An 11,532-nucleotide genomic window follows, 5' to 3' on the forward strand; every position below is an offset into this window, starting at 1 on the left:
GAGATTATCAGTGGTCTTGTATGTCTTCCATTTCCTAATAATTGCTCCCACAGTTGATTTCTTCAAACCAAGCTGCTTACCTATTGCAGATTCAGTCTTCCCAGCCTGGTGCAGGTCTACAATTTTGTTTTTGGTGTCCTTTGACAGCTCTTTGGTCTTGGCCATAGTGGAGTTTGGAGTGTGACTGTTTGAGGTTGTGGACAGGTGTCTTTTATACTGATAACAAGTTCAAACAGGTGCCATTAATACAGGTAACGAGTGGAGGACAGAGGAGCCTCTTAAAGAAGAAGTTACAGGTCTGTGAGAGCCAGAAATCTTGCTTGTTTGTAGGTGACCAAATACTTATTTTCCACCATAATTTGCAAATAACTTCATTAAAAATCCTACAATGTGATTTTCTGGATTTTTTTCCCTCAATTTGTCTGTCATAGTTGACGTGTACCTATGATGAAAATTACAGGCCTCTCTCATCTTTTTAAGTGGGAGAACTTGCACAATTGGTGGCTGACTAAATACTTTTTTTCCCCACTGTATTCTTATCTAGTTATTCCTAAATGTTCTGGCTGACCGTAGTCAACATGACATTCGTATGTGTTTCCTGTGCTCATGGGGCTGTGTGTATATTGATGTGTATACAGGGCTCATCTGTAAAAGTGACCTTGGTCTCAACATGACTCTGTCAAAAAATGTATTTAGCCAGAAAGCAGGATCAATGAGTTAGCCAGCTAACTGTCCTAATAAACAGGATCAATGAGTTAGCCAGCTAACTGTCCTAATAAACAGGATCAATGAGTTAGCCAGCTAACTGTCCTAATAAGCAGGTTCAATGAGTTAGCCAGCTAACTGTCCTAATAAGCAGGATCAATGACTTAGCCAGCTAACTGTCCTAATAAACAGGATCAATGAGTTAGCCAGCTAACTGTCCTAATAAGCAGGTTCAATTAGTTAGCCAGCTAACTGTCCTAATAAACAGGATCAATGAGTTAGCCAGCTAACTGTCCTAAAAAGCAGGATCAATGAGTTAGCCAGCTAACTGTCCTAAAAAGCAGGATCAATAACCGTCCTAAATAAACTTTCAATTTTCCAGAAATATACACTTGAAATTAGCATGTTATAATTGACTCAACAACCGACAACCCATATTCAAGTTTATGTTTCTAAATAGACCAGAAGATAAAGAGATAGCTGGCTAACTTAATGATCCAGCTCTCTGGAACACCCCAAGGCCCTGTTGCCCCAATGCTCCCAGTGACAATCACAGAAATTAACAAGCAAAGAAGTGAAAATAAAAATGGATTTTATTTCTCCACAGGATTCGAAATATGAAAAGGAAGAAACCTTTGCACAGTCAAGTAAATGATATATATACATGATACTTGGTACTTTTTCAAGATGATATTCAGTGTAGTAGTATTTATAAAGGTACTGCATTAGGAGGTACTTGGTTTCTATTCAGAAAAGCTGGATGTCCTGTAGGTCGGGATTCAATCCGATCAGCGGTAGTTCTGTGTTATGGCGCGCTTTACATTTAATGGTTGTTTCCGATTGAGCAGACATATGCAGTTTACCGCGAATGCGGTCTTACGCTGGAATATTGCCTTTAAAAAGGAACACTGCTGACAACGCGTGATCGGATTGAATTGCACCCTAAGATTGCATACACAATGGCCGTTTACACAGGCAGCCTAGTTCTGATCTTTTGCCAATAATTGGCGTTTTGACCATTCAAATCAGAATTGGGCTACCTGTGTAAACACTGCCATAGACAATGGATCACAGACTATATATTTCACTGTAATACGTGGTCACCGTTATCTGATAAAACAGGCCAACACATCAGACATGAGTTGATGTTTTTTCACAGATGATGGAGATCATTAATAAAACCCTGAATGTAGATTCATGCTGCATACTGAATATATTGCTTGACCCGTCGTTAGTAACATTTCTTCATACATGTTGTAGAGGGAAAGGAAGGGGGAATACCTAGTCAGTTGTTCAACTGAATGCATTCAACCAAAATATGTCTTCCACATTTAACCCAAACCCCTCTGAATCAGAGGGGTGCGGGGGGGCTGCCTTAAATCGACATCCACGTCTTCGGCGCCCGGGGAACAGCCTTGCTCAGGGGCAGAATGACAGATTTTTTACCTCGTCAGCTCAGGGATTCAAACCTGTCAGTACCATCTTGGGCCCTGTCTATGACAAGTCAAAAGCCATTGGCTCCATTTGATGAGCGAAATTAAATGTTTGACAAATACACAACTGAAGCTGTCATGTGAGGGGGTGTATTCATAAGTGAAAACCATAGCAAAAAGTTTTGCAACAGAAAAATGTTTTGCAACAAAAATGTGTGTTTCTTATTTGGACAAGTTCAGGTTAATCCCTCCCCATTTCATCCTGTTTGCTTCCGTTTGGTTCTAAGTGAATACACCCCCTGATATATCCTAGAGCGGTGTCCCCAACCTTCAGTCCCAGGGACAAAAACCTGACTATAGCAGGATAATGTTGTTGATATGGATTACAACATGACTAGAGCAGGATAATGTTGTTGATATGGATTAAAACATGACTAGGGCAGGATAATGTTGTTGATATGGATTAAAACATGACTATAGCAGGATAATGTTGTTTATGGATTAAAACATGACTAGAGCAGGATAATGTTGTTGATATGGATTAAAACATGACTAGGGCAGGATAATGTTGTTGATATGGATTAAAACCTGACTATAGCAGGATAATGATGTTGATATGGATTAAAACATGACTACAGCAGGATAATGTTGTTGATGTGGATTAAAACATGACTATAGCAGGATAATGATGTTGATATGGATTAAAACATGACTAGAGCAGGATAATGTTGTTGATATGGATTAAAACATGACTAGTGCAGGATAATGTTGTTGATATGGATTAAAACATGACTAGAGCAGGATAATGTTGTTGATATGGATTAAAACATGACTAGAGCAGGATAATGTTGTTGATATGGATTAAAACATGACTAGGGCAGGATAATGTTGTTGATATGGATTAAAACCTGACTATAGCAGGATAATGATGTTGATATGGATTAAAACATGACTACAGCAGGATAATGTTGTTGATATGGATTAAAACATGACTATAGCAGGATAATGTTGTTTATGGATTAAAACATGACTAGAGCAGGATAATGTTGTTGATATGGATTAAAACATGACTAGAGCAGGATAATATTGTTGATATGGATTAAAACCTGACTATAGCAGGATAATGATGTTGATATGGATTCAAACATGACTATAGCAGGATAATGATGTTTATGGATTAAAACATGACTAGAGCAGGATAATGTTGTTGATATGGATTAAAACATGACTAGAGCAGGATGATATTGTTGATATGGATTCAAACATGACTATAGCAGGATAATGTTGTTGATATGGATTAAAACATGACTAGAACAGGATAATGTTCCTGATATGGACTAGAACAGGATAATGTTGTTGATATGGATTAAAACATTACTATAGCAGGATAATGATGTCGAGGTAAAACTGGTCATACTGGCATGTAGAGATAATGGGTGTGGCCACCAGTGACATCACCCAACAGTCTATAATATAATAATATAATATGCCATTTAGCAGACGCTTTTATCCAAAGCGACTTACAGTCATGCGTGCATACATTTTTTTGTGTACGTGTGGTCCCGGGGATCGAACCCACTACCTTGGCGTTACAAGCGCCGTGCTCTACCAGCTGAGCTACAGAGGACCCTTAGATCTGAGAGGATTGGATTGGTATAAGTAATATGGTGAAGCTTCCACCTTGCCTATAGAGTACCACAGTATGAGTCATAATACCCATAAAACCTAAAATATATAGCTTAAACTCACCTCGACCGAGAGAGATTTACATGGTTATCGAAACGTCACGCCAGGGTAAGCCTACAATTTTAAGTATTTCTAAAATCCCCCATGGAAAAAATGATTGGAACCATTTCCCTGTTTGACCGCTAGGTGTTATGGGTATTATGACCCTTCCACTGTGGGGCTCTATCAGAGGACAAGGTTGAACTATTACCCATCCCATTCTTCCAGATCTACAGAAGGTTCTAGACTCAAGAGTAGGGGTTAAGGGTCGCTTCTAGATGGGGCCATTGCATTTTTGCTGAAAGACTATCTATCTAGCAACACATTACATTACAGAGCTAAATGTAAGCGCTAGCTATATAGCTGTTGACCCTGAGCCACTCATGCCAATAGAATATATCATAGAAATCTGTAACAAAACAAAAAAAACATTTTGAAAATTCGATAGAAAACGGATTATAAAAAAAATAAAACACAGAGATGAAAACAGAAAGAATGCATCAAAATAAAAATAAATCCACTCTTCAACACAGAAGATTCTCATTTATATTGCAGCGAATAAAAGTCATTTTTTCATTCACGAGAAATGAAAAACAATAATGCCCCAATCAGATACGGTGTAAAATCAGTGTTCGGCAACTGTGTACATTACAACAACAACAACAACAACAACAGGTATTTACATACAAGATCCAGCCTCTTCTTTAGGGTTGAACAACATCATCAACACCTCCTATATGCAACTGGTCAGAGACTGTTAGAAATCTCCATGGTCCACAAGAGGTAAAAACCTGCAATAAAATATATGAACTACCAAAACACGAAAGTAACTTGATAAAACACAGATATGAATGAATCTGTATAAAAGCATGAGGTAAATATATGTCCTATCAGAGAAGGTTTCTCGAGGTAGTAAACAGATGAGAACTACCAGTCATTGATGATTTGATACGTGTCTAGATACATGGGCTCCGATACGATACAGGAACCATACGTTTTAGTTTGAAACGGTTCGGTTTGATTAGAGGAACGACTCGATACGATTCAATGCACTAACATGTTGCATAAAACACATTCAATTTCCATTCTAAATTAAAATGAGCTGGGTCTGTCTGTCTGTCTATGGGGTATACTATGTAGGCAGCTGATCTGAGCCATAATGGAGAACTAGACGTCTACCACCCCACTATCAGATTAGAGCCATAATGGAGACTAGACATCTACCACCCCACTATCAGATTAGAGCCATAATGGAGACTAGACATCTACCACCCCACTATCACTATCAGATTAGAGCCATAATGGAGACTAGACATCTACCACCCCACTACCAGATTAGAGCCATAAGAGAGACTAGACATCTACCACCCCACTACCACTACCAGATTAGAGCCATAATGGAGACTAGATGTCTACCACCCCACTATCAGATTAGAGCCATAATGGAGACTAGATGTCTACCACCCCACTATCAGATTAGAGCCATAATGGAGACTAGATGTCTACCACCCCACTATCAGATTAGAGCCATAATGGAGAACTAGACGTCTACCACCCTACTACCATTATCAGATTAGAGCCATAATGGAGACTAGACATCTACCACCCCACTATCAGATTAGAGCCATAATGGAGACTAGATGTCTACCACCCCACTATCAGATTAGAGCCATAATGGAGAACTAGACGTCTACCACCCCACTACCACTATCAGATTAGAGCCATAAGAGAGACTAGACATCTACCACCCTACTACCACTATCAGATTAGAGCCATAATGGAGACTAGACATCTACCACCCTACTACCACTATCAGATTAGAGCCATAAGAGAGACTAGACATCTACCACCCCACTACCACTATCAGATTAGAGCCATAAGAGAGACTAGACATCTACCACCCTACTACCACTATCAGATTAGAGCCATAATGGAGACTAGACATCTACCACCCTACTACCACTATCAGATTAGAGCCATAAAGGAGACTAGACATCTACCACCCCACTACCACTATCAGATTAGAGCCATAATGGAGACTAGATGTCTACCACCCCACTACCACTATCAGATTAGAGCCATAATGGAGACTAGACATCTACCACCCCACTACCACTATCAGATTAGAGCCATAAAGGAGACTAGACATCTACCACCCCACTACCACTATCAGATTAGAGCCATAATGGAGAACTAGACATCTACCACCCCACTACCACTATCAGATTAGAGCCATAATGGAGACTAGACGTCTACCACCCCACTACCACTATCAGATTAGAGCCATAATGGAGACTAGACGTCTACCCCCCCACTACCACTATCAGATTAGAGCCATAATGGAGACTAGATGTCTACCACCCCACTATTAGATTAGAGCCATAATGGAGACTAGATGTCTACCACCCCACTATCAGATTAGAGCCATAATGGAGAACTAGACGTCTACCACCCCACTATCAGATTAGAGCCATAATGGAGACTAGACATCTACCCCCCCACTACCACTATCAGATTAGAGCCATAAAGGAGACTATACATCTACCACCCTACTACCACTATCAGATTAGAGCCATAAAGGAGACTAGACATCTACCACCCCACTACCACTATCAGATTAGAGCCATAATGGAGACTAGACATCTACCACCCCACTACCACTATCAGTTTAGAGCCATAATGGAGACTAGATGTCTACCACCCCACTATCAGATTAGAGCCATAAAGGAGACTAGACATCTACCACCCCACTACCACTATCAGATTAGAGCCATAATGGAGACTAGACATCTACCACCCCACTACCACTATCAGTTTAGAGCCATAATGGAGACTAGACGTCTACCACCCCACTATCAGATTAGAGCCATAATGGAGACTAGATGTCTACCACCCCACTATCAGTTTAGAGCCATAATGGAGACTAGATGTCTACCACCCCACTATCAGATTAGAGCCATAATGGAGACTAGATGTCTACCACCCCACTACCACTATCAGATTAGAGCCATAATGGAGACTAGATGTCTACCACCCCACTACCACTATCAGATTAGAGCCATAATGGAGACTAGATGTCTACCACCCCACTATCAGATTAGAGCCATAATGGAGACTAGATGTCTACCACCCCACTATCAGTTTAGAGCCATAATGGAGACTAGATGTCTACCACCCCACTATCAGTTTAGAGCCATAATGGAGACTAGATGTCTACCACCCCACTATCAGATTAGAGCCATAATGGAGACTAGATGTCTACCACCCCACTATCAGATTAGAGCCATAATGGAGACTAGACATCTACCACCCCACTATCACTATCAGATTAGAGCCATAATGGAGACTAGATGTCTACCACCCCACTACCACTATCAGATTAGAGCCATAATGGAGACTAGATGTCTACCACCCCACTACCACTATCAGATTAGAGCCATAATGGAGACTAGACATCTACCACCCCACTACCACTATCAGATTAGAGCCATAAAGGAGACTAGACATCTACCACCCCACTACCACTATCAGATTAGAGCCATAATGGAGAACTAGACATCTACCACCCCACTACCACTATCAGATTAGAGCCATAATGGAGACTAGACGTCTACCACCCCACTACCACTATCAGATTAGAGCCATAATGGAGACTAGACGTCTACCCCCCCCACTACCACTATCAGATTAGAGCCATAATGGAGACTAGATGTCTACCACCCCACTATTAGATTAGAGCCATAATGGAGACTAGATGTCTACCACCCCACTATCAGATTAGAGCCATAATGGAGAACTAGACGTCTACCACCCCACTATCAGATTAGAGCCATAATGGAGACTAGACATCTACCCCCCCACTACCACTATCAGATTAGAGCCATAAAGGAGACTATACATCTACCACCCTACTACCACTATCAGATTAGAGCCATAAAGGAGACTAGACATCTACCACCCCACTACCACTATCAGATTAGAGCCATAATGGAGACTAGACATCTACCACCCCACTACCACTATCAGTTTAGAGCCATAATGGAGACTAGATGTCTACCACCCCACTATCAGATTAGAGCCATAAAGGAGACTAGACATCTACCACCCCACTACCACTATCAGATTAGAGCCATAATGGAGACTAGACATCTACCACCCCACTACCACTATCAGTTTAGAGCCATAATGGAGACTAGACGTCTACCACCCCACTATCAGATTAGAGCCATAATGGAGACTAGATGTCTACCACCCCACTATCAGTTTAGAGCCATAATGGAGACTAGATGTCTACCACCCCACTATCAGATTAGAGCCATAATGGAGACTAGATGTCTACCACCCCACTACCACTATCAGATTAGAGCCATAATGGAGACTAGATGTCTACCACCCCACTACCACTATCAGATTAGAGCCATAATGGAGACTAGATGTCTACCACCCCACTATCAGATTAGAGCCATAATGGAGACTAGATGTCTACCACCCCACTATCAGTTTAGAGCCATAATGGAGACTAGATGTCTACCACCCCACTATCAGTTTAGAGCCATAATGGAGACTAGATGTCTACCACCCCACTATCAGATTAGAGCCATAATGGAGACTAGATGTCTACCACCCCACTATCAGATTAGAGCCATAATGGAGACTAGACATCTACCACCCCACTATCACTATCAGATTAGAGCCATAATGGAGACTAGATGTCTACCACCCCACTACCACTATCAGATTAGAGCCATAATGGAGACTAGATGTCTACCACCCCACTACCACTATCAGATTAGAGCCATAATGGAGACTAGACATCTACCACCCCACTACCACTATCAGATTAGAGCCATAAGAGAGACTAGACATCTACCACCCTACTACCACTATCAGATTAGAGCCATAATGGAGAACTAGACATCTACCACCCCACTACCACTATCAGATTAGAGCCATAAGAGAGACTAGACATCTACCACCCTACTACCACTATCAGATTAGAGCCATAATGGAGACTAGACATCTACCACCCCACTACCACTATCAGATTAGAGCCATAAGAGAGACTAGACATCTACCACCCTACTACCACTATCAGATTAGAGCCATAATGGAGACTAGACATCTACCACCCTACTACCACTATCAGATTAGAGCCATAATGGAGACTAGATGTCTACCACCCTACTACCACTATCAGATTAGAGCCATAACGGAGACTAGACATCTACCACCCCACTATCAGATTAGAGCCATAATGGAGACTAGATGTCTACCACCCCATTATCAGATTAGCAGGGGCAATTGTAGCCTTTTGACCATTTGGACGTTTTTATTGATCTTCTTTTCTCCTTCCGCTTTGGCCTTGCAGTACTCCTCAAAAAAGTGATTCCTCGTTATGAAATTATTAACTTTACCCTGTATACAGTGCCTTCAGAAAGTATTCACACCCCTTGACTTTTTCCATTTTGTTGTGTTACAGCCTGAATTAAAGAAGGGATTTAATTGAGATGACTAGTCAATGGCCTACACACAATACCCCATAACGTCAAAGTGGAATTTTCTATTTCTTTTACAAATTAATTAAAAATGAAATGTCTTGTCAAATATTGGTGATGGTGAACCTGAATAATCTAAATGAAATCTATTGTAAGCCCATTCAGCAGGTATAGCCAGATGAGAGTTGTCTCCGGTAGCTTACTTTTATTCTGCAAGATCAGGAACAGACCACGTACGTCACGTTGGTCAGCGCGTGAAGCTGGGCACAATGTGCAGTTTGACTAGGCTACTGATATTCCCTGGGGTTGTTCGGCATGCTAAATGACTTGTAGATCAATGACTGTCAACACAGTTACATACAGTTAGACACTGAAGGAGAATAATAATTTGTCACAAAATATGAGGTATTTCTGTAAGGTAGAAAGAATGTAATATGAACGAAAACTGTTAGTGAATCAGCGATTCGTAACATTCGAGACGATTTTCTGACCGTTGCATGCTACATTCGGTTTGGGGTCCGTCTTATCTTAAACATTTGAATCTGGGACCGATGCGTATCGAGCGAATCGTTACATCTCTAAAAGCAATCTTGTTATTATAACTATTAGGATCACTTACATTCACAGAACGAGTTGTCGGTTAAAAGCCCCAAAAACAGAGACCACATGACGCGTACATCTAGCTAGCGTTGAGGACCCTAGAGTAGTGGCATGTTATGGTCTGGTCATCCTAGCCTGGTTCCAGGTGTGTTTGTGTTGTCTTGGCAAGCCCTGGAACCAGGCCAGTCTGGTATGTCATCGCAGTTGAAACGAAGGCAACCACTGAGTTGACTAATTTTCTTGAAATGACATACAGGTTGCTGAGGTAACTGAAACTCAAGTCTCACAAAGTCAGTTAATTGTTTCCAAAACGAAAAGACTGGAAATCGAAGCTTTCTGTAACCCGGTACTAAGTAGTGCACTGTGTGTGTCATTGGGGACACAACCTGAGTCTACTGAGCAGACAGAGACATACACTCAGTGGCCAGTTAATTAGGTACACCACACCCCGTTCACCAAAATGGTTCGCTCCTACAGACAGTGAATCACGTGGCCGTACAGGCATCGAGGCATTCAGTTACTGTTCGATCGAACGTTAGAATGGGCAAAACGAGTGACCTAAGAGACTTTGAGCGTGTATGCGAAAAACAGATAATTGATCAGAGAGGTCGAAGGAGAATGGCAAGAACTGTGCAAGCTAACAGGCGGGCCACAAACAGGCAAATAATGGCGCAGTACAACAGTGGTGTGCAGAACGGCATCTCGGAACGCACAACTCGTCAGTCCTTGTCACGGACGGGCTATTGCAGCAGACGACCACACCGGGTTCCACTCCTATCAGCTAAAAAACAAGAAGAAGCGGCTCCAGTGGGCACGCCATCACCAACACTGGACAACTGAGGAGTGGAAAAACATCGCCTAGTCTGACGAATCCCGGTTCCTGTTGAGTCATGCTGATGGCAGAGTCAGGATTTGGCGTAGGCAGCGTGAGTCCATGGCTCCATCCTGCCTGGTGTCAACAGTACAGGCTGGTGGCGGTGGTGTAATGGTGAATGTTTTCCTGGGACACGTTAGGTCCCTTGATACCAATTGAGCAACGTTTCCATGACCCAAAGAATTCAGGCTGTTCTAGAGGCAAAAGGGGGGCTCGGACCCGGTACTAGACAGGTTTACTTAATGAACTGTCCACTGAGTATATAAACAGACTTGTAGCCAACTCAAGTATGGCCCTTGTGACTGAGAATCAATCAAAAATACGTATTAACAGCTTCAGCTGCTGTTCAGAAAACAAACTCTCTCTGTCTACTCTACACAAACACAGAAAAAGTAAAATCAAGAATTAAAATTTTTAAAAAAACATAGCAATTCCATATGGCAATGCCTGGTACTGCCAAAGCTAGCTTCGCTTCTTTACAACGTTCCAAAAGGCTGCATCCTGAGAGGTAGTAGTTCCAATCCAAACTGTCCTGATCCTTTCCAAAGTCCAGTCGTCCAATGCTATTACGCCATAGCATCCGGACCTTCTTGCCCCATAGCTAACTGTAAATGCTGCTAACTGTAAATGCTGCTAACTGTAAATGCTGTGCTACTCCACTGTTAGGCCTGGTTCAGCTGTGGCGTTATTTTCGAGGCGT

The sequence above is a fragment of the Coregonus clupeaformis genome, chromosome 37 (assembly GCF_020615455.1).
Source record: "Coregonus clupeaformis isolate EN_2021a chromosome 37, ASM2061545v1, whole genome shotgun sequence".
In the NCBI taxonomy this organism is placed as follows: Eukaryota; Metazoa; Chordata; class Actinopteri; order Salmoniformes; family Salmonidae; genus Coregonus; species Coregonus clupeaformis.